General features: G+C 44.8%; 1 long non-coding RNA gene across 1 annotated transcript; it reads left to right on the top strand.

Annotated features, from left to right (window-relative positions):
- The first annotated feature begins 2,098 nt into the window (after nt 1-2,098).
- On the top strand, nt 2,099-23,009 carry LOC146350714 (uncharacterized). Its single transcript, XR_014788871.1, has 3 exons — nt 2,099-2,216; nt 15,950-16,083; nt 21,964-23,009. It is a non-coding gene; the product is annotated as an uncharacterized LOC146350714 (long non-coding RNA).
- Nucleotides 23,010-24,071: the final 1,062 nt, after the last annotated feature.

Raw genomic sequence — 24,071 nt, 5'->3', positions numbered from 1 at the left:
TTTGCTGCCTCGAATGCCATTTTGAGTGAAAAGGCTGGATATAAATTAAATAAACAGATACACACACACACAAAATTTCCCCTAATGGGACAAACAGTAGCTTCAGTGGGGGCATGGTTTTCACCTGGAAGACAGTGGGGGAGGGGGGGGGTTCAATCCACCTTCCTCTCCATGGGTGCTATTTGCTAGCATTTAAAGAGTCATAAGAATATAAGAGCCATGCTGGATCTGAGCCAGGGTCTATCTAGTCCAGCATTCTGTTCACACAGTGGCCAACTGCCTTCAGGAGCGATTTAGTGCGAAGTTAGAGCAGTCTGAGGTCCTTCACTACAGATGATATCTCCAATCCGCTGCCAACCAGCCATTTCCCTCTTGAAAAGCTGTATTTTTGACTTTTTTTTACTGAAAGCAGCTCCCTAGCGGTTTTACCACAGTGTGCCATCCCCCTCACCCCCGCATTAAATCCTGGGTGTGCCTGTGTGACCTCACAGTGACATTGTCAAGGGGGCAGGATGCCTCATTCCCTCTTATTTCCCCAATGGAAGTTGTTTTTCCCAATGAGAAAATCCCCAGGAGTGTGGCAGCAACACCACACATTACCATAGTACTGGAGACACTCGTTCACCATACGTAGCCTGCTTTTTATCTTTAACATATCCCCCCCGTTTTCTGGGCATGTTTACTCAGAAGTAAGAAATAAATCTTCCTCTCCTGCAGTGAAAGGGTTAAAGGCTAACTTCAGTAACTCTCCCTAAAGCACTCTTTCACTTCTCAGATGCTCTGTTAATGTTGTGTCTGTAGTTTCTCAGTTATGTCCATTCTCTGCTTTATGGCTTTATGGCGGTTGGGGGGGGGGTGTTATGGGAGCTTATTTTATTTAAAATATTTGTATCCTGTCCTATATCATTACAATATCAGGGTGGCGTACAGATAAAATCAATTTAAGCAATATAAAACAATAATTTAAACAGCTAAAAACATATTAAACCATTAAACAAGCTAATACCAATTAAAATCTAAAACAATAAAACAGTTAAAACAGTGTACTACTTTAGGGAATGCATTTCACCCTCAAAGACTTTGGTAAAAAGCCATGTTTTTACTTGGTGCCGAAATGAGACCAACGTCTGTGCTAATTGGGCCTCTAAGGGGAGGGCATTCCACAACTGGGGTGCCACAGCAGAGAAGGCCCTCTCCCACATCCCACCACGGGAGCTTCTCATTGTGAGCAGGGAGAAGGAGGAAGGGTGTGTGTGGAAGAAATAGGCAAAAGTTCACACATGAGGGAAAATTGAGTGGGAGCAATAGCTCTGCAGCAGATTGCGGGGATGCAATGAAATTGGGTGGGGGGAGCTCTCAGGAGCCTTCAGATTAGGGATGTTGGAGAATTCTGCCACGGATTCTAAAGAATCCAGCCTCACTGGAGTCTGTGGCGGAACGGTCTACCCCACCCCCACCACCCCCCAAAATCCCCGGAACGGACCTACCTGGCGGCAGCTCCGGGTCTTCTTCTGGGCTGCTGCGGCCGCAAATGGCAGCCATCGTAGTGGCCGCCATTTGCATCCCCGCCAAGCCGTGATAGGCTACGTAAGTATCTATGTAGCCTATCACAGCAAAAGGCAGGGATGCAAATGGCAGCCGCTATGCCATTTGCGTCCCTGTCTTTTGCCATGATAGGCTACGTAAGAATCTTCAAATCTTCTAAGATCATGCCTGATTTAGAAAAAAAAAAAAATCACGGAGAAGCCACGATTCTTCAAAGATAACGCCTTAATTTTTTTTTTTAAAGCTGAAGAAGGGGATAGAAGGGGGTAAAACTTAGTTTCATTTGAAGTGATAGAACAACCCTCTGCTCAGGGCAGGAAGCCTGATTCTCAGGCAGTGACCCATCCAACTACTCACCAGGGCCAACCCTGCTTAGCTTCCAAGATCAGACAAGTGCGCACACATCCAGCCCTTTGCTTGTTGCTGAGAAAACATTTGAGTGCTGAGGAAGCTATGCGATCAGTAGCAGGAAGACGACATGGGGCTGTCAAGAGCTGTGATTGGACAGGAGGGAAGTACAAACACCGCCGTGTATGGACAGGCGGGGGAGGGGACTATGACCAGATACGGTAGCGAAGGCAGAAAATCAGAGCACATTAAGGGGAAATACCGGGATATCAGGGTACTGAAAGCAGGAGCATGGAAGCAGGAAATTCCAGTTCCAGTTCAAGGCAGGTACTGCGTAATGTGAAAGACGGGCGGTGAAACCTCATTGGAAGCGGAAAAACCCGTAAGTGTAGATTGGCCCAGAAGTTATTCCCCCATATGTTCAAAGAACGAGTGGAAGGACAGAGGGTTAGGCATACTGAATATCTTATTTACCAACCCCATCCCTACAGGCTGCACTTCTCGCCTTCACACGGTGCGTGGGAAGGTCTGAAGGAGAGGATCTTCATGCCTTTGGCTGATCACATTTAGAATCCTCCCCACCATCAAATACTCCAATAGAGCAGGGTACCTAATTACAGGAAGCACATTCAGCTGAACGAGTAAAGATTCCTTCTTCAGACCCTGCAACTTGGCACGTGGTGCTCAGGAGTGGAGCCAGCAGAGAGACAGGGGGCACATGCAGCCCAGTTCCCCCACTTCCATGCGTTCTTTGAATACGTGGGGCGAATAACTTCTGAAGGGGGCTATAGTTTGGTGAGGAAGTTGAGAATTCTCTGTTCAAGAACCCTAGCTTCCCCTCCCTCTCACCTTACCCCTATTCACAGAAGAAAAGAAATAAGGAGAGGAAATGGTTATTACACCAGTTTATATTGGGGTGCAGAGGATGTGAAAGCCCCTTTCCCCTTAGTGTTCACTAAAGAGATGGGGATTCATCAGTTCTTACTGTTAGCTGCCTTGAGTGCCACGTTTTTGGTGGAGGTGGGGGGTATAAAGCTGTGAAGGGAGGGAGGGGGTTGCTCTCATTCCCAGCAGTGTAGGCAGGGAAAAACAATTACCCAACTAGGCTGCCGCCACTCCTTAAGTCTACCTCGGTCTGAGCCAAGGAACTCTCAGATCTTGCAGGACAGCCCTAGGGCTTGTGAAAGCTGGCAGTCCAGTCCTGAAACCTTAAACAGTAGCAAAAAAAAGTAGAAGGCTCTGAATTTAATACTAAGGCTTACTTGAAAGGAACTACACACAACACTTGAAGTAAGTGTTAAGTTTATTTACAGTGGGGAAGGGGAAAATGGGTATAACAGGCATGTAAGAACCAGAGTACATTTGGAAACAATACTTCAGGCAGAAAATAACAAAAGTTACCTAGACCTGCCCTTTACTTTACCTAAGCACAGGTCTTCAAACAGGACAGGGCCCCAGACTGTGATTCTAAGAGTCACAAGCCAAAAGCAAAATGAAGATGAAACCAAAGATTAAAAAAAACAGCTCTAGCCCCCCTTGTTTTATATTCAAAAGCCTTTGACAAGTGTAAGGTGAGCCAGTCACTAGCTGGCTGAATAATTTTTCAGAGGTGAGCCTCCTTAGCCAGTCACTAGCTGGCTGAATAATTTCTTCAGGCTTTTGGGGAGGGGTGTGGAAAGTTCTCACAGCTGCCTAGCTGAAAACATTCTGTCTAATTAGCAGGAGTTCTGCTCTGGCCTTGAAAGGCCCAGAGACCAGAGCAGCATAAGATAACGCACGCAGGTGGTTTAACAAGTGCATGCAGGCCCATCTTCACAAAATGGAGTTTTTACAGGCAACTAAATCTCACAAAGAAAACTGATTTCTTGACAAAACCAAATTTAATAATAATAATAATAATAATAATAATAATAATACCTAGAGTACAATGCAGGGTGTTCAGAACTCAGGAAGTAGGGGGATACATTCAGTATGACGATCAGTAGATAATGGGGTTAGTCCTTCTGACATTATGATTTTCATCATGGGAGTGATACACAGGTGATACCCTATAAACTAAGGCAGGGGTAGGCAACATGGTGCCCATGGGCACCAATGTGCCCCTGGACACCTTTCTTGGTGCCCACCCCTCCCCCTTTAAAAAAACAAACAGATATTTTTTCTTACTGGCAGCTAGGATTGTTGTAGAATAGGTTTCTGTCAGCGTTGAAACCTGTGGGCACAAAGAGTTGTTTAGTGTGTTGAGGCTCAGACCTCACCTCTGCCTTATGCTCAGTCTTTGGGGCAGAACACATGGTCTTTGTCATGCCTCCCATGGCAGCCATTTTGTGGCAGTGCCCAGGGCATTTCTCAAATTTCCAGATGCGCCCACAGCCCAAAAAGTTTCCCTACCCCAAACTAAGAAAAGCTGTTGCACCAAAAGGGGCCCCGTCAACAATAGGCAGGCATATTGTACATCATATTTAGCATTTATAAAGTACTTTAGACTGATCACAGTTCCTCACATACATTATCTCATTGTAAACCTTATAACAACCCTATAAGGTAAGACAGTATTATTATTCCCATATAGTAGACGGGAGGTGTGGAGCCCGAGATATCACTTGTGTAAGGCCATCATCTAGTGAATTCATGGCAGAGGTGAGATTTCTCTCAGCCCCCATTGGCGTACAGTCAGAATCAATGAAAAATGTGGCAATCATGATAGGACTCCCATACTGAATATGAGGCAGGCTGTCATTTCTTGGGATCTGACTTGACAGGAATGAAGTGGGCTTTGCTTGGAGAGCAGCTTTGAGGTATTGTCAAGGGCACCTCCTGTTGCAGCTGCTTGCTGCCGCATGAATAGTTTCACAGCTCACCGAAGAGATGACTGAATTTAATTCGAGATGAATGGGCGCCTCCCTCCATCTAGATGACATTTTCATTGCAAACTAACAAGGGGAGAAATCCAATTACCTCACAAAGGGGCTCCCTAATAGGCCATTCAACTTGGAGAGTGTGTGCAGGGAGGGTGAAGAGGCATGGAACCGCTCTCCAAACCAAAGTCTGGGAGGGGTCTCTGTGCCTATAGTGTACTGGACAGATACAATGTGGGCAGCGTTCCGGCAGAAGGGGAAACAGCCTATAGTGAAGACCGCCAGCTACAACAACACTGGATTTAAAGCCAGACAGATGCCAAGGGTCATGCTTTTAAGAAGAGAACCTGAAGGAAAATTCCCTCACTATATTGGAAAGACAAACTTGGATCCACAATGTGAAGGATTTCTAGGCCACTGAAGACCAATAACTAAAGTGATTATAATAACATCTCAAACACCAGCTCTTTATCCCTGCAGTATCTCAGCACCTGTTCACATAAAACCTTGCACAGACTTAGGGGCTGCATGATATTTCATGGAACAGTTGTTCCTAAAGACTTCCACAAATTTTCTCTCCAGTCCAGGACAGACAAATGGAAAGGCACAATCGTATTATAACATGAAATGTAGACAAAATTCTATAAAACAACATGAAAAGCAGAAGGAATATATGGCACATGAAAAATGGGCAGAAAGGGAAGGTATTTATTCATTTCTTTATCTGGGTATCTACAAAACAATGGCTCCAGTTTTGAGAATATTCATTGCATTTTCATCCCATTGAAACCAGTCACAACTAATTTAGGGCCCATTGATGTCAATGGAACTTTAAGCATGTCTAGCTTCTGCTGGATTGGGGGCCCCCATTTTTAAGGCTCAGTTTGGGGTAGGTTTGGATTTTTTTCAGAACCAGGTTCTGCGGGGAGCTAAATGTGATCTCTAAAAGGGAGAGAGAATGCATTGGAATAAAACAGTTCTGGGATCCATCTGTTATTAATTCAAGATGGTGTTTATTCATTTGTCACATTATTCCCTCCCCACAGCCAGCAAGGAATAGAATAACAACAGTTAATGAATCATTCTCATATTGCCTTATGACATCTTCTATTCTTCTTCTGAAGCATCTAAAGGCTAATTCAAAGGGTTTTTTTGTATGTGGTTAAGTCCAAGATGAGTTATTTGGACATCCTAAACCAGTCTGGTGAATGCTTCCACAGGTGTTATGTCCAGGAAAATCTCTGAAAAGTGATTTGATCAAGATTCTTCCTCCCCTGCTCCACCATGTCCTTTAATTTAATGTTTGTACCCCACCTTTCCTTCCAAAAAGGAAGCTCCAACTAGCAACAACATACCAAAACAAAGACAATAATACAAAAAATACCAAAAAAATGAATACCATTTCAACTGAATAGGAAAACAATAACAATTCAGTGCATAAACATAATATAATATTCATAAACTTTACATCAAATACTTAACGAACAAACATTTCAGTAACTGTAGTTAGAAGGCCCAGGTGAAAAACCAGGATGGCGGGAGAGAGAGAGAGAGAAAGGACATGTTTTTTCCCCCAAGGAACTTCGTTTGCTTTTTTTCTGAAAAAATGGGAAAATTGAACAATTTTGGATTATGAAATCTTTTCTTTTAGAATGATGAATACAGTGTTTAAAACAAGTTGTTTGAGAGCCAGTATGGTAGTGGTCAGATGTTGGACTGGGACGTGGAAGACCAGGGTTCCTGTCCCCCACTTGGCCATGAAGCTCACTGGGTGACTTTGGGCCAGTCACTGACTCTCAGCCTGACCTACCTCACAAGGTTGTTGTAAGGATAAAATGGAGAGGAGGAGGATCATGTATGCCACTTTAGGCTCCTTGGAAGACAGGCAAGATATAAATGTAACAAATAAAATAAATATTTTTTATTTTTGGCTTTTACTCCTCCAAAATGGTGTCCAAAAACTATGACATTTGTAGGAAGACTAGAAACATAAAGTGTCTGAACATTTTGAAGCCATGGGGAAAATGTTTTTTCATCTTCTCTGTAAGTTTCCCAGTATAGTTATTCCCTCTATTCCTTATTAAAATTATTGATCTAATGTATCTTTTACTAACAGACATTTAGGGATTCTCCGGTCAGGCTCAGTTTCCCAATATGTAGCTAGAGTCACCATATCATAATATGTGAAGAAAATGTGCATTCTTGACAGTTTGAGTCCTCTGTTTCTGGGCTTGTTCTGGTTAGATGTAGCAGTCAATGAATGTAGTCCTTAAACCCACATGTGAGAGAAACACTGTATGTTATCCCACAACTGCCTCTGCATGCTGTGGAACCACATGTGGGTTATCCCATCTATGTTTCTTAAAAAAAAAAAAAAAAACTGTGAGGCATGGAATTCACTGCCATCGTTTTTAATAAAGTCCCCAATTAGACCTCACCATTAGAGAATGCTGCTTCAGCTATAAAATCTTTAACCACGGCTACCAAAATAACCCCTCTATACCTAAAAGAAACTCAGTAGCCTGGTTCCTATTGTATAGACATGGGATTGACTCCACCACAAGAGACATAAACAAACAAAAATTAAGATGTTTGTTAAGGGGAATTATTTACCAAAAAAAGACTAAAATGTCACTTTTCAAATAACAGGTGGAGATTGTTGAAAGGTTCCTTAAATATTCTTAATTACCATTCCTAATAAGTAAGAGAGTCTTCCCAGCAAAATAAGAGCTCAAGATCTTTTCCTTCAGGCCAGAGTTCCCTAAACTGCACCCCAACTAATTGCTCTCAAACAGGAGCAGATGCTGTACACTAGCCTTCTGCTGCCTACAGCTCTTCCTCCCTCTTCTGGCTTCTAGGATAATTCAGATGTTTATGCTGAAGTTCCTAAAATGTATTATCTATAACCTGGCTCACTCATAAAATCGCGTTTGGCATATTGAAAAGTATAGTTTATTCAGACAATGATTACAAATTAACAACATTAGTTAAATTCTAAATGCTTTTAGTTTTCATGATAATGGTATGAGCAAACCAAGTTATACATAATGTATTTGATGTTCCTAAAGTAACAAAGTGACTTTAGATCTGTAAAGGCTACTAAAAGAAATAAATATTGCATATTTTCCCCAACATTTCCATTTTTCTGGAAAAACCTTTTTTTCCCCCCATGGCTTCAAAATTTCTGGAAATTGTATATCTCTAAGAGAGCGATCCTATGGTCTGTGGACGAGCATCCAAGGGACCATAGGATGGTTCAGGAAAGCCCTTGGAAGGGGGAGTTTGTGATCCAACCCCAGACCCCTCCCCCTAGCAATCGGTGCAGAAAGAACCACACCAGCTGCTTCTCTGAGGTCAGAAAAGCGACTAAAGAGGAGGAAGAAAGGGGGCATTCTGGTGGGCGGGGAGGGGAGGGGACTGGATAGTTATCCTGAGCTTCCTCCAGCCTCCTTCCCTCCCACTCAGAAGCACCCTCACTAGACGGGCTGAAAAGCCTGTCTAGCAAAAAATCAGGAAAGACAGGACGAAAGGTGAAGACAGTCTCCACCACTCCTCCCCGCTGCTGACTTCAGCTCAGCAGGGGCATAGGAATCTTGGAAGCCCCAGGGTTCAGGAGCTTCTGAGCGGCGAGGGCACCGTCCATAGGATTGCACCTTAAATGTATATTGGATATGCGTCGACTACCTCAGAGTGCTGAAATCCACTGAGAAGGCCAACCCATTGACTTTACCATGTCAAAGATCAGATGTGTGTATTGGCTAATGTCAGGACACATTGCCAGGATAGATGGCCCTGTTGATCTGAACCTTGGCATTCTATCCCTTCTCGACTTCCTCTCACTCGGCATTGGTGCCTGTGGTGACTCGCTGTCTCAGTGGGGTGTGAGGTGCCTCCAGTTGAGACTACTGGCCCCTTGGTAGTACCAGGCTAGGGGTCTGAAGTCTTTTGAGGTCCTGGCTTAGGAGCATCTGGCTTAAGAGATCCCTGGTTGCTGGGCTTAAGCTCAGTGTCAGGACCCCAAATCCAGTGCCTCTTCGATCTGTGCTATTAGCCCTCAAGACTCAGCTGACCCTTTTTCTTCTGAATCATTCAGTATCCAGATTGCTGCTGGGTCAGGTCACCATGGAACACTTGTGCTCAGGTAGACTATCACATACAGATGTAAATGAAGTTGAATGGTGGGAGATTCAGGAGAGATAATAAGGAAGTACTTTTTCCCACTGTGCATAGTTAAACTTTGAAATAAGCTACCACAAGATGTAGTGATGGATACCAACTTGGACAGCTTTAAAAGGGGATTGGACAAATTCTTGGAGGATAAGGTTATCAATGGCCTCTGGCCCTGATGGCTATATGCTACTTCGTGTATCAAAGGCTGGATGCCTCTGCATACCAGTTGCTGGGGAACAATAGCAGGGGGATATTATTGTCCTCATGTCCTCCTTGTGGACTTCCCAGAGGCATCTGGTCAGCTGCTGAGGGAACAGATCGATGAACTAGGCCTTTGTTCTAATCCAATGTGGATCTTCTTATGTTCTTACATGTTTATTGACATAATACAAAAGAGAGGTGTGATATTAAGGTGTGGGATATATCTCTATTTCCTAAAATTTGAAAACAGTTTTCTTTTTCTTTATCAAGGAAATTGTGGACTTTTTTTCCTTTTTTTTTTTTTACTATACTTTAATTTGGTAGGACCACCTGGGCCAGATCAAGTTGTTTTGGGGGGCTGCATCCAGCCCATGGGCTGCCAGTTGGCCCCCCCTTCCCTCAGATAAATATTGTACAATGTGAAACCACAACTGCTCTGAATTCCTTCCAGTTTATCACAGCTGCCTTCAAATTTCGATTCCCAGAAGTGAACACAGTTGCTCCAAATGGAAACTTAACAGACACAAAAGCATGTGGCTTGAAATTTGTTTTCTCTCAGGTAGCACTCCAGGCTGGGTGTCATCCAAGATCTTTACAACTATGGAGAATGAGCCCTTTAAAAATGCAGAAGGTTAGACCGAAAGCTTCAGAAGTGGGTTCTTGCTTTCAATTGTTACTCCTTAATTAGCGCTTAATAATTCTCAGCTTGAGATTTTTACCAAGTTCATTCATATCAAGTAAAAGGAAACCAAAGAGAGAGTGGGGGGAGGAAAAGAAGAGGTGCTGGTTGGTTGACTGGCTATTATGATTGCCCTTGGAGAATTTCTTTCTCTGTTAAACAGTTCCCTCTTTACCCATATCTAATTGCAGAGGATACCACTTCCTTGGGTCTATACCTACCATGAACAGATGGGTACAAAAATGTAGGAGGGTTGGTGTAGACAATGGTATGTTTGTATTCCTCCTTTAATGGTAGAGCAGAGAGAGAGAGAGAGAGAGAGAGAGCACCCCTCCTCCCTTTCTTGTAGTGTCCTATGTAGAGATACGTACTAGAAAGTGTGTCTCTCACATTAAAAAAGGAAGCTCTCACTGTCAGGAAGTGAGGGATAGAAGAAAATGATCAGGGAGTTGCAAGTTAGGATAGATGAATGTGCTTTATTCAATACTGTAAATATCAACATAACTTTATGGAACAAATTGCAGTCATCTGTCTTAGCCTGGAACTCCTGGATCCTATTCCCTCTAGTCCCCACCTCTGTCTCCGAGAGCTTCCTTCTCTTAAAGTGATAGACACTGTTTCTAGCACATTCCTCTACATAGGACATTGGGGGGGGGGCTCTGTTTCAGGGGTCTGAGCAGTTACAAGCATCTCTCCCCCCACCCCCCTTCTCTGTTATGGTCCAGAACTGAAAGTCATCTGGGACTGAGTTTTCCAGCACCAGCAGTTCTGAGGAGTCATCAGAACCAATTCCCAGTCCTTCACAAATGGGACCCTCCACCTTAGATCCTGGACCCTGGCCACTCAATCCCCAAGAAATGCCTCTGTCCTCTGACTCCAAGGAGTGGACCATGGACCCCTCCAGGGAGTAGGGATGCCCCGGGGAGCATTCTCCAATTCCTCACTCCCCGGACTCTCACCATCCAGAAGAAGCCAGCAACTGTGGGAAAAGACACTGGCCCTTACACACACACGCGCGCACACAGAGAGAGAGAGAGAGAGAGAAAGAGATGCAGCACTTGAGAAGGTGGCGCTCCCAGAAGGAGTCTCCTAGCCTAGCTACAAAACCCTGTCCGCTGCTCTAAGCCAGTGCTAGGGCAAGTTGTCAGTACTTTAGCTGTAGGATTGCTATCCATGGTACTGAATCTGAGCCCACAGCCCCTAAGTCAGTGCCTCTAGTTCTGTTGGGGGTTCTGAACCTGCTCTACCCCAGAACTGCTTCAGTTGCCATTTGGCCTCATGTCACATTGCCTACAAGGGATTACCAAATCCACAGTGGAACAGGACTCTCACTCACACACACACACACACACACACAGCACACACAACACACACACCTGTGATAATGAGCAAAAGGTGAATGATGAAAAGCATTAGAAGAGCCAGCTGGACTTTGCTACACCCAGAGTGGGGTTGGGAAACAGGACAGACAATTTCCCTGACATGGGCAGAAAATGGTTCCCAGGGTGTTAGGGGAACCATTGTTTACATAGATGACTTTCTGCTAAAAGGAGGGAGGAAGGAATACAGCTACCACTATGTATAGTGGATGCTGGAAGAGCAGACAAATTATAGCATCTACATTATTAAAAAAAAAAAAAAAGAGGGGGGAAGCAAATCTCTGTATTTTATATTTGTAAAGAAAAACTTGAAATATCTCACCGGGCTCTTCTACAGACTTTGAGAAACAGAAAAGGCATTTGGATGAGTTCCAGTGAAGAGGGCCTAAGAAGTGTTCATTCTGCAATACTGTATGCCTGGCCATAGACCACAGTCCATGCCTTGCATGCCTCTTGTTCTCTGTGCCTCATCTAGGCCTTCCTCTCAACTATGCTAATCTCAGATGAGAATCTGTATTCTGCTTTTTCCTTTAAAAAACACATGCACAGACAACTATTCTAGAACAATGTTTCTAAATTATGTGCATTTACAGTCATTTACTCAAATCAGAATTTCAGTTTTCTGATCAGAAAACTAGGTGCACATGAAGAATTATAGACCCTCTGGACATGGGCTCTGAGACCCAGTAATTTTCTCCTCACTGGAGAGGGCATGTAGACTCACACAGAACAGACTTTAAAGGAGCATTTTATTTTAGATCACTAGAAAGTGCAAATATAATTCATACTACTATGCAGTCTGTCTCCTCTTCCCATAAGGCCAAAGATATGAGCCCCCCCAACCCAAAGAACTAAGGCAGGGCCAGAGATAAATGTTTTCTGTAAGGTGCATTTATCTCCTATGGAGTTATGAATGCTTCGCGTGCACACACATGCACAAACACACACAGTGTTCCCCTTTTACTCCATTTACCCAAGGGGAATTACTTGAGCAGCCTGAACCTATCCATGTTGGGAGAGCTCAGGAGGCAGCTACCTCACTTTGCCTAATGGTAGGGCCAGCTTTGCCTGTGCACAAACAGAACTAACATACCAGGCAAAGATGGACCTTTTATCCATGGCATCTAGTTGTCTGTGTGCAGTGACTTGTGTGTGAGTTTAAATCTAGAGCAACATTCATGATGCAGTCCCTCATCTGCCCACAAAAGTGGCAGTGTCAAAGAACAGGTCTATTCTCCCATCTACTCTGGGTGAACTAGGCCAAATTTACACTTCAGCAGGTGTGAGGGAAAGACTGAGGGGAATAAGAAACCTGGCTGGGCAGAGTCTGACCTAAGATCTTGTCCTGAGCCACAAATGCTCTGTGAGAGTTTCTGGTCAACCAGGGTTTCTCAGTATTCTTTTGGCTGCCATCTTTTTCCTTTCTCGTCAACAAAGAAGGGTGAAAAGGAAGAGTGACTGTATCATCATCATTCAACATAATGAAAAAGAAAGCCAGAAAGAAAAAGGGAGAGAGAGAAACTGAGAGAAGGAGAAATGAATGGATTTCTAGCACTCTCTCACACACCCGGGGGTGGGTAGTCACTCTGTCAATTCAGACAAGCCTGGTCAACCATCCGCTGCTTTCGGAGAGAAGCATTTACTCAGCCCACGCCGCACTCTGCAGGTGAATTAGCATCTGTTTGGTTCTGCCCAGGCTGAGCAAATCGTGTCTTCAAAGCCACTGCAGGCCCCGAATGAGGCCCACACATTGTGCCCCTTTCTTCCCCTGACGATTGACTGAGCTAATTGAACTCTCCTTTTCTGGTAGTGCTGAACAAGGGTTTCCCCATGAAGGGCAGTGGTGAAGGGGGCATAAAAGAAAATGAAGCGGGGGGAGAGAGAAAGGACCATTTTCTTCTTCTTTAACCCAATGAATGAACTTTGATTCCCAAACAGCATCTCTAAGGTCAAAAGGTTAGAAAGTAGATGGCCAAGTTAGCGCCTGCAACGTGCCCCTTCCTGAGACTATCCTGCTTCCCTTTCAGTTCCAATTAGTCACTACACTCTATGGACGTGTCTGACACATCAGCTAGGCAAAAGCCGTGACTGCTGTTCTTACAGCCACTGGTTCAGTGCCGCAGCTCTTCTGTGCTCCTGTCCTACATAGCCAGCTGTATTCATACACCTCTAAATTTACTCCCCTTCTTCCTCTGGTTGTCTGGCACCACCAAGTCCCATTTCTGCATCGTCACTGAATTAGAGCCGACATTCATGGCTAGGGTTGCCAGCTTTTTAACCAGCCCTTGTTCCTGTACATTTAATAGCAGCTCCATCTGCAGACAGAATCAGGTGATGGCAACGCTTGTCTTCATGCCATGAAAAGATTTTCTACAGATCAAGATAGTGCACAGGAGGAAGCCAGGCCATTTCAGCTGCCAACCATATTCATGGCTGCCACGGATTACCTAAGAGCAAGTCATAGACCTGGTTCACACATAACAGTGGCAAATTGTGGATTAATTAACCCACAATTTGCTGTTGTATGTGCACTGGGCATGTTCTGCACCCATTTTGAATATTCAACCCCCAATTAGACCAATTTAAAGTTGCTACATGACATCTGAACCCAAACACTATAGTTTAATCATTGGTTAAATAACCCACAGTTAACCTATAATTAGTAGTTATGTTAACTGAGGATTGTTTAACCGATGATTAATCTATAACGTCCAGGTTCAAATGTCACATAGCAACCCCCAACTGGCCCGATTGGGGGTTGAATATTCAAAAAGGCTATAGAACACACCCAGCATACATACAGCAGCAAATCATGAGTTAATTAATTCACTATTTGCTGCCTTTCTGTGTGAACAGCCCCAGAATCTATGCATATACATAGGCAAGGCAAAAATTCAACAAAATCAGTTTCTCCCAAAATGAAGGATCAGCAATGGGAAATGCTGCTGCTAATTTCTCTCTCTGTCTCACTGCTGTTAAAATCACAGGGGCATTACCAGAAAAAAGTAGACAACCTTCAGTGTGTTATGTAGAGAATTCTTGAATGCAGAAGGGCTCCTCAGCAGATGAATCTATGTGCAGGGACACTCCAAAACTGTTTGCTGGCTGAGATGAAGCAGCAAATGGTGCCCCTAGTTAAGGTGCATAGTACCCAAGACCTGTCCATTTATTTTGACACCCGAGGCAGCAAATCCCATGAGCATCTCTACCATTACATGGCAGTATAAACACAATAATAATAGATGAAATAATCAACAACTTGCTGCCCTTCCATTACTTGTTGCCTGAGCCAGTCACCTCTCTCTGCCTAATGCAGGGGTAGGCAGAAAGTAGATCTCCAGATGTTTTGGACTTCTGGTATTCCTGACCATTGGCCATGCTGGCTGGGGCTTATGGAAGTTGAAGTCCAGAATACCTGGAGATCTAACTTCTGCCCACCCCTGGCCTAATGTATGTGTGTGGAGCAGGGTGGGGGAATGGGCAAGGTTTCTGAGAACAGAACTAGATGTTATGCGGGCAAACACATGTTTGTTGGTTAATGGTGATGAGGGGGCAGTAGGCATTTGCAGAGAAAAGACTTGCCAATTCTCCTTGGAACCTTTCTGCACTTGCCAATTCCCCTTGGAACCTTTCCCTGCTTGCCCATTCCCCCACCCCGCTCCACACACATACATTAGGCCAGGGGTGGGCAGAAGTTAGATCTCCAGGTATTCTGGACTTCTGCCCACCCCTGACCTAATGTATGTGTGTGGAGCGGGGTGGGGGAATGGGCAAGCAGGGAAAGGTTCCAAGGGGAATTGGCAAGTGCAGAAAGGTTCCAAGGAGAATTGGCAAGTCTTTTCTCTGCAAATGCCTACTGCCCCCTCATCACCATTAACCAACAAACATGTGTTTGCCCACATAACATCTAGTTCTGTTTTCAGAAACCTTGGCTAGTGATGAGGCCAGCAGGAATCTGCCTCACTTGACACTTGTATAAACATGGAAGGAGGCCAGAGTCTATTGTGGAAGATGGAGAAACATCTGCTCATAACCTAGAAGACTTAATAGACAGGTTAATGACCATATTGAGGACAATTTCTTAGTGGATTCACTTCCACAGTAGGAGCATGGGAAGTCTGTCATCAAACTCGCCTACTGTTTTGTGTAATCTACAGAAATGTATAGGGTGAAGAGGTTTGTTTCTTTGTTTTTCACTTGATGTGCTGCAGTAGCTATTTAGGATGGGACTCACTGGCCATGAGAACAGTCCAAGTCAATCAGTTAGAGTAGATAGTCCGCTAAGGTAGTCTTCCCCAACCTGATGACCTCCAGATGTGTTGGATTACAGTTTCCATCATCCTCAGCTAGCAGGGCCATTGGTAAGGAGCACTTTCAGGCTATTTGGCTGCTCATCCAAATGGCAAGGTATGTAGTTTTCTGGGAGTACATACTCAGGACATTGATTGTGAGCTGGGATATTGCCCCTTCTAGGTTATGACCAGCCAGGAGTTCTGGGGTGATTGTGTCCATTGGGAGTAGGAGGCACTGCACTGCAGTGGTTTCACTCCTACTTGGAGGGTCCACTCCAGAAGCTGGTGCTTGGGGAATATTGCTCAGCCTCCTACATAGATTCTCCAGTGTGGGGTTTCACAGAGTTCAGTTTTGTCCCCCATGCTATTTAATATCTACATGAAACTGCTGAGTGCGATCTTCAGGAGATTTGAACCATGTTGTCATTAGTATCGTGACAACACACAGCTCTAATTTCTCCTTTTCATCTTCATCAGGTGAGGCTCTGGATGTGCCAATGCCCAAATCGATGCCTGACTGTGACAATGAACTGGATGAGGCTAAACTGAAGCTCAATTCAGACAAGACTGAGGTGCCCTTGGCACTAAAATTGTCATCTTTTCAGCACCAGGTTAAGACTTTCCTCTACTCCTAGGCATTTCACGGCATGTGATGAGGGTTTTAATGTCAGTTGTTTTTATCAGGTCTCGGTATCTTATTGTACCTGTTTTTATAGCTGTTTTGAATTGTTTTTAAATTTTGTATGTTAAAGATTTTATATTATGTTTTTGTGATGTGTTTTTGGGTTGTCATTTTTGTGAGCCAGAGAGCTTTGGCTATTGGGCAGTATAGAAATGAAATAAATGGGGAAAAAATAAATGAAATTAGCTCAGAATTGGCTGACTTCGAAGTTGGGTGTAGAGGCTGGTCAGAAGCTTTGATTCAACACTGGGGCTATTACTCTTTTTGCTGCAATCACAAACTAAGACTAGAGCTGAAACAAATATCGGTAAATATTTAACATTTGCCCAAATCACCCTGTTTATCACTCATAGAAGAGCAACTCTAGAAAATTTGCCCTAACAAATCAAGCATAGCTAGAGCAATAGATACAGAAGATAGCTACTAACTAGTCTGTTACGTATGTTCATACAAGGTTATAATTTTTGGTACGTAACAGGGAACATAAGTAACACTCTGACAGCACAATTCTAAGTATTTTTCTTTACTCAAAAGTAAGTTCTACTGATTTCAGAGGGCTGGGGCTTACTTCAAGGTAAATGTGTACAGAACTGTAGCCTGAACATATGTCAGCATGGTACAGGTGCCCTGTTGGCATTTCCAGGATGGTCCCACATAGAGCATATTGCCTTATCAGAGAAGACATGTTTGGCAATGGCCAGATCCCAGTCCTCAAGGAGAGGTTGCCATTGGTGTCACAGACCAAGCAGATAAAAGGTGCCCCTATCTATAGCCATACTGTGCACATCCAGGAGTAAAGCCAAGTCTAGCATTACCCTCCAAATTGCATGCCTGGGCTGCTCGTTCAGGAGGTTACCACACTTGCTCAGGAGATACATCTCTAAAACTCTCCTGCAGAGCACGTCCCCATGTTTGGGGAATATAAGCCCTTCCAAAACACAAAAGATTGTGGGGACATTAAGCTCAAAGGTGTGTCAGGGGGACCATTTCACATGGTGACCCTGGCTCTATTCTGCTGGGAGACAGGCTGCTGTCTGTCTGGTAGAGCTGGACCAGAAACTAGCACTCTAGCCAACGCACAAGGGAGCCAAGCATGCCTAACTGGAATAGTTTGGTCAAGGCAGTAGAGTGTTCACATAAGGTCATCAAGGAAGCAACAGCAATGAGATCAAAGCTTTTCAGAAATGAACTTTTATTGAGGAAATAAAACAGAATAGCGTTTGATTACCTACTGAAGGCTTCTCTAGAATGGGGAGAAAAGAGAAGGAGGGGTTGTGGGTGAGTGTTGTGGCAGTGTAACTTCAGCTTCTGAGGAGAAGGTGAAGGGAGAAGAAATTTGCAGTAGAGTCTAGAAAAGCAGGAAAATAGATTTAAAGAGAGTGAAAGATCCTTCCTGCTGATCCTTCCTTATGTTCTGTCCAATCATCAGAGAAGGGAGCACTGATCCAAGGTGGAAGGCGGATGACCAGCCAGGAGTTCCCATACTTCAGGGAGGGGAAAGGAGAGGTGTAGGGGAAGCAAGGTCTTTGGGAGGTTCCAAGGAGAGAGGGAACTGAGGGGGGTTCTGGTGTGTGAGGGTAATCATAGGCTTGCATGGAGAAGCTTGCAGTGTGTATAGGAATTTTGGTCCTGGAAGGGTGACTTCCAAGAGAAGAAATGACTGCTTAACAAAGAGAGGCTTGTAGTATAGTGTGAAGTACTTCTGGAAGGAGGTGCTTGAAATCTCAGATTTCCTACAGCCAATTAAGAAGTGCTACAGTAGGCTGGCCACTTGTGAAGTGCCAAAAAAAAAAAAAAAAGGCCATGTATCACCAAAGAAGGGGATACTAAGAGTGCGATCCTATGCATGTTAAGGCAGGAAAAAGTCCTACAATTCCCAGCATGGCTGGCTGGAGGGATGCTGAGAGCTGTTGGACTTTATTCTGTCTAAATATGCACCCTAATTTGCATAAAAATTTCCATATACTAACTTATATGTGAAGAAGAAAATTTAGAAATAATTATTACAATTTAAATAGCAGTACAGTCCATCTCACCATAGTGTGGAAGACTGTGACCAGGTGAGCTGTATGCCTGGCTCAGGATGCGGCCCAGGTGCTGTTGATGGGCAGCTCCAAGGCCCGGCTCTTCCTTCGGATGGCCCCTTATCATTCAACCGGACTTGGACTGGACAGCCCTTCACATAGAGGATGCCTTCAAAATAGAGTACAGTCCTCTGGCAGCCCTTCAAATAGAGGACTGTGCTTTGTAACGGAGGATACCTGGCCACCCTATGGTTTGATTAGATTAGAGTTGGAGGAAGATTTAGTATTTCACAATCTCTGGACACCCCACACTCTGCACAACAGGTGGGGCTCCTCCCTTGTCCATCATAACAAGAGGGTTACAGTGGGAACTTGCCGTGTGATTTGCCCCGTGCAGCCAGGTCTTCTTAACTACATTCAAACAAAATGAAAACTGGTTTGAACTGAGGCACCCAGGATGGAACAAACAAAATGACAATGGAATGTTGTTCTCCTGTAGCAAGGGGGAAAGTAACTCCTTCTAGAGCAGGCAAACATCCTGCTCCTAGACTACATTGAACACACACACACCACCCATCATCTCTAGCAGTGGTGTAGTGCTCAGTTATGAAGTGCAGGCACTCATCATGACAGTCCCCATAGCCACGCCCCCAAGGAGAGTCCAAAAAAGGCAGGCAGTTGTATTGATCCACATCACAAACCAGTTCTAGCCCTTTTCATCTCTGCCAGGAGCAGGTCTCATGTAAACCAAATGGGTCTTAATTACCCATTCAAAATTAAGCCACTGCAAAATACTTCGCATTGCAACAGGGATAGCTCACAACAATATATTGTTGCTGGGAAAATCCATTTCTCCCAAAGTACTGTGAGGCTTGCAGGTAAGTTCAGAGGGGACAGGAAAGCCTGAGGGGGTGGCAGACAATTGCACCATTCCTGCTAATTGAAATGTCCCAGCACTGCCCCTGTGAGCCCTGGCTCCACTACAACACTGATCTCTAGGTTCAGCTTCCATTTGCTGCCATCTAGCCCAGGATGGCCTCTATGCACTTGTTCATAGAACCTCCACCACTACTGGATCCAGGGGAGGCTGGTGGTTCTGATTTCGGTGGGGCTGTAAATCTATTCTGGGTTTCAGTCAAAACCAGCCAGAACTCTAAATGAGCTGTCCAAGGTGCTGAACCTATATTGGGGCTATGGTTCAGCACCTTGGATAGCTCCTTTAGATTTCTGGCTGGTTCTGGCTGGAACCTGGAATGGGTTCACAGCCCTACCAAAACCAGAGCCATCAACCTCCACTGACTGGGTCTGAGAGGGGAATAAAAATCACTTATCAGCAGCATATAGTTGCCATCCAGTTCTAAGCCTTACAACAAATTCTCCTAGCATATTAAGATTATATAGAAAAACAAACATTGGTGATAGAACTGAGTCCAGCAACAAAATAATTCCCATGGAGTAGAGCAAGAGTATTGTTACAGTAAACACAATTTCCACATGGGCGTTGTCCTGCAGGCACAGGGTCATTTATTTCACAGTATGTTCTGTACAGTAAGCGAGGTTGCTAACTGGGCCTCTTTCCAACCGTAAGCTACACCCTTGCTAAAAGAACTGCACTGGCTACCAATAAGCTCCCGGGCCAAGTTTAAGGTGTGTTGTTAACATATAAAGCCATAAACAGCTTGGGACCAGGTCACCTTAGGGAGCACCTCACCCCTTATGTCGCTGCCCGGTCTCTGCGATCATCAGGGAGAGCCCTTCTGTTACATGTTCCTGAGTTTCACCTAAGGAGGCCTTGCAGTGGAGCATTTCGTGTTGCACCACCCACCCTCTGGAACGCTTTACCAGTGGACATCAGACAGGCCCCCACAGTTCTGAGGTTCAGACGTCTTCTTAAAACTCATCTCTTCACACCAGCTTTCCATAACATGTGATCCAGCCAGCTATGGTTTGTAGCACACAGTAGGGTGCGCGGTTTTTACTGCTGATTCATTTTGTATTGTGTTCTTTTGATTGTTGCATTGATTGTTGTTTTGATGCAGTTGCATTTTATGTTCACTGCTTTGATGCCTCTGTGGAAAATGATGTATCAGTTTGAAATAATCAGATATCTTTAGTTCTTTTAGAAGAGAAAATGTGTTTTGTTTTCAGAAGCAGTTATACTTTCCAAAACAGAAAAGCAATTGCTAGTGAGATGGGATAGGTAGGCAACGAGTTACAAGAAATAACTTGCGGCAAAATGGCCATAGGGGAGGGGAGGGAGGCGGACGGCCATCATTCATTCAGGGAATGATGGGGCAGACCTAGAATGACCAGAGAAAAGAGAATTGTGTTTGAAAGTCATTATGCCAAATGATGAAATACCCGTGCATTAAAATGGAGAGAAAGAACGGGGAAACTCATGAAGAATGCTTAGTTGTTGTTTTTTTTAAGGAGTAGTGAGTGATAAATTTAAAGGCAGCAGCCCCCGTGGTCTTATCAATGGACAATGAGGTTGAAACCTTGGCTTTGCCTGGTCTAGCTGGGGGAAGATGAGCTATTGAGTGGCATTTGATCAATAGAACCAGCCAGCCACAGCAGATGGCTGAAGAGAGGCCAGGTGGAGGGACACGGAGCAGGACAGAGGAGACTGCAAGTACATGGTGAAGGTTTGCCCTTCTGCCTCTCCCCCCACCCCAAAGTGCTTGGCTGGAGCTGCCCTGCAACAGGGAACAAGAACCTCATACACACACACACACACACACACACACACCCATGCGACAGGTTTACGAATGTCTTGTTAAATCATTACCAGAGCCTCAAGGTCAGATGCTGAGCCCTCTGCCCCTCTGCCTTGCATTAAGGTCTAAATCGACCTTTTTCTTGGCTTGTTTGTATGAGGGCTTTGGGGAGGGAGGGGGAGATGTGCCCTTGCTGCTTTCAATGGAAGTACCATTGTTAACCCTTACAGGCCTCCCAGGGTATGCTTTCAGACTGTGTGAAGCAAAGGCTTTTGGGGCATCGATCTTGCACCCCTGCCAGCCTGGCTCCCTTCGCTCAGTGAAAACATAGATGCTTCAGTGGCTCTAACACACATGCATCTATGACCTGCAATCAGCCTTCCCCAACCTGGTGCCCTCCAGTTGTGTTGGACTACAGCTCCCACCATCCCCAGCCAGCATGCCCTAAATAATCTTGAGTAAGGATGTATTCAAAGTCATTTGCCTACAGCACAATTTTAAGAGGCATCCTTGCATCAGAAAACTGAAACGCAGCCCTAGGGCTATACATCATGAGGTGAGCTTGACAGAAATGAAATCTAAATATTGCATTTACGTTAAGATGCACTAGATTTAACTAGCACATGAGTGAGAGGAAGACCCAGCTCCAATATATATTCCATGTATATTGCATTGTGCTTGAGGTCATGAAATGTCTGACTGATTGGTTGAGCTGGGACAAAATGTTCACAAACATCTAAACTAGTTGACCCTGTTGATTCTCCTTGATCCCTGGGCAGCTGTCGATACCATCAACCGTGGTATCCTTCTGGGACGGCTCTCTGAGCTGGGAGTGGGAGGCACTGCATTGCAGTGGTTTCGCTCCTACTTGGAGGATCAGCTCCAGAAGGTGGTGCTTGGGGAACACTGCTCAGCCCCATGGATTCTCCAAAATGGGCTTCCACCAGGGTCAGTTTTGTTCCCCATGCTATCCAGCATCTACATGAAACTGCTGAGTGCAGTCTTCTGGAGTTTTGGAGTGTGTTGTTATCAGTATGCAGCTCTATTTCTCCTTTTCATTTTCTTCAGGTGAGGCTGTGGATGCGCTGAATCAGTGCCTGGCTGCGACAATGGACTGGATGAAGGCTAATAACTGAAACTCAATCCAGACAAGACTGAGCTGTTGGTGGGTGGTTCTGTTGACTGGATGGAGGGTGTTCAACCTGTTCTGGATGGGGTTGCACTCCCGCTGAAGGAGCAGGTCTGAAGCTTGGGGGTCTTCTTGGAACCATCTTTGTCACTTGAGGCTCAGGTGGCCTCAGTGGCACGGAGTGCCTTCTACCAACTTTGGATCCAGCTATGCCCCTATCTGGACAGGGATAACCTGGCTTCAGTTGTCTATGCTCTGGTAACATCCAAGTTAGATGACTGCAATGCACTCTACGTGGGGTTGCCTTTGAAGATGGTTTGGAAGCTGCAGGTCATATGAAGTGCAGCAGCCAGATTGATAATGGGGACCAAAAGATCCAAACTCTGGCCCTCTTGCACTGGCTGCCTATATGCTTCCAAGCTCAATTCAAGGTGCTGGTTTTAACCTAAAGCCCTACACGGCTTGGGACTACAATACCTGATGGCACGCCTCTCCCAAAACAAACCTACCCATACACTACATTCAGCATCCAAGGTTCTCCTCCAAGTGCCTCCTCCAAGGGAAGCTTGGAAGGCAGCAACAAGGGAGAAGGCCTTCTCAGTGGTGGCTCCCCGTCAGTGGAACAAGTTCCCTGATGAGGTCCACCTGGCACCAACATTATTATCTTTTCAGCACCAGCTTAAGACGTATGTCTTTTCCCAGGCATTTGGCAGCACATGATGAGTTTTAATCAGTCCTGGATGTGTCTTTAGTTAGGACTGATAGTTCAGTGTTGTTTTTAGTTATATGTTGTTTGTGTATATTGTCTGTGTGCTTTTATGTGCTTTTTTGTAAATGGCTTTTAAACTTTTTATATTGAATTTAATGTTTTAACTTCTGTAAACTGCCCAGAGAGCTTCGGCTATGGGGTGGTATAGAAATGCAAGCAAGCAAGCAAGCAAGCAAGCAAGCAAATAAATAAATAACCAGGGTCAAAGAAGCTGCCAGAATCGTTGTAGTCTGTGCAGAAAGGGAATTTATCCATTTAGTCCAATAAAGCCCCACACAGACCTTCAAGACAGGAGGAGCTGTGTGGAGCAGCGTGTGGTTTCGGATGCGATCCCAGGACATAGGGAACATAAGGGACAGAGGAGCAAGAAACACAGTGGCTGAAGGAAGGGTGCTAGGAACTTGTGTCCTCCAGATGGTTTGGACTACATCTTCCACAGTTCCTGTCTATGGGCCTTGCTGGCTGGGGCTTATGCGAGTTGTCATCCAAAACATCTGGAGAGGACACTAAGTTGCCGATCCCTGGTCTACAGACTCCCAGGGCTGCTGTACCTGTCAGATCTGCATTGAATAAGACTTTGGCCCATTGTTACTTCTACTGTCACTGCAGCCTTGTGACCTAAGGAGGCCGTGAGGGCTCACAAGCTGTTTGGGGTGCTGAAATTCTGATATTATTTGAGCTCAGGTTTGTAGTTATTTATTTATTCATGCATCTGTCAATCTATCTATTCATTTCACTTGTACCCTGACCTCCTCCTAAAGAAATTACAGTGGCTTTTAACATGGTTCCCAGGTGATCTCCCATCCAGGCAATGTTCAGAGTTAAACCTGCTGTCTTCAGAACTGTATCATGGGTCTTGGGGCCATTTTCCAGACAGCCAAGATGGGGATGTATGGCCCTGGACCAAGTTTTCCCAATGCATCCCAGTGACATTCAATGCAGTTACTGGCCTCTTTTTCCTTGCCCCATATAAACCAATGAAGCACATCCATTCCTTTGTTTCTTATGGAACCAGAGAAAATCCAGATGTTCTCACCAGCTGATGGGATCCTGAGAATAGGCACGCTCCCAAAATGGGATCCAAGCTAGGATGTAATGGGAGAGATTTATACAAGGTGATGCTAAGATCAGGACTCATCTCAAATTATTTGTACCAGAACTTAGGCAGCACAATATTACAAATGCTTTTAGCCAGACATCCATTTTCACCAGTGTATTCTAAGGGATTTTACCCAGAGAGCACCCATTCCTTGCTCAGGAAAATCTGCTCAACTATTA

This window comes from Heloderma suspectum, chromosome 3 (assembly GCF_057233095.1).
Source record: "Heloderma suspectum isolate Gila_16-S chromosome 3, 16-S_ref, whole genome shotgun sequence".
Taxonomy (NCBI): Eukaryota; Metazoa; Chordata; class Lepidosauria; order Squamata; family Helodermatidae; genus Heloderma; species Heloderma suspectum.
Note: the sequence above shows the minus strand (reverse complement) of the source record. Positions and strands in the feature narration are given on the sequence as shown.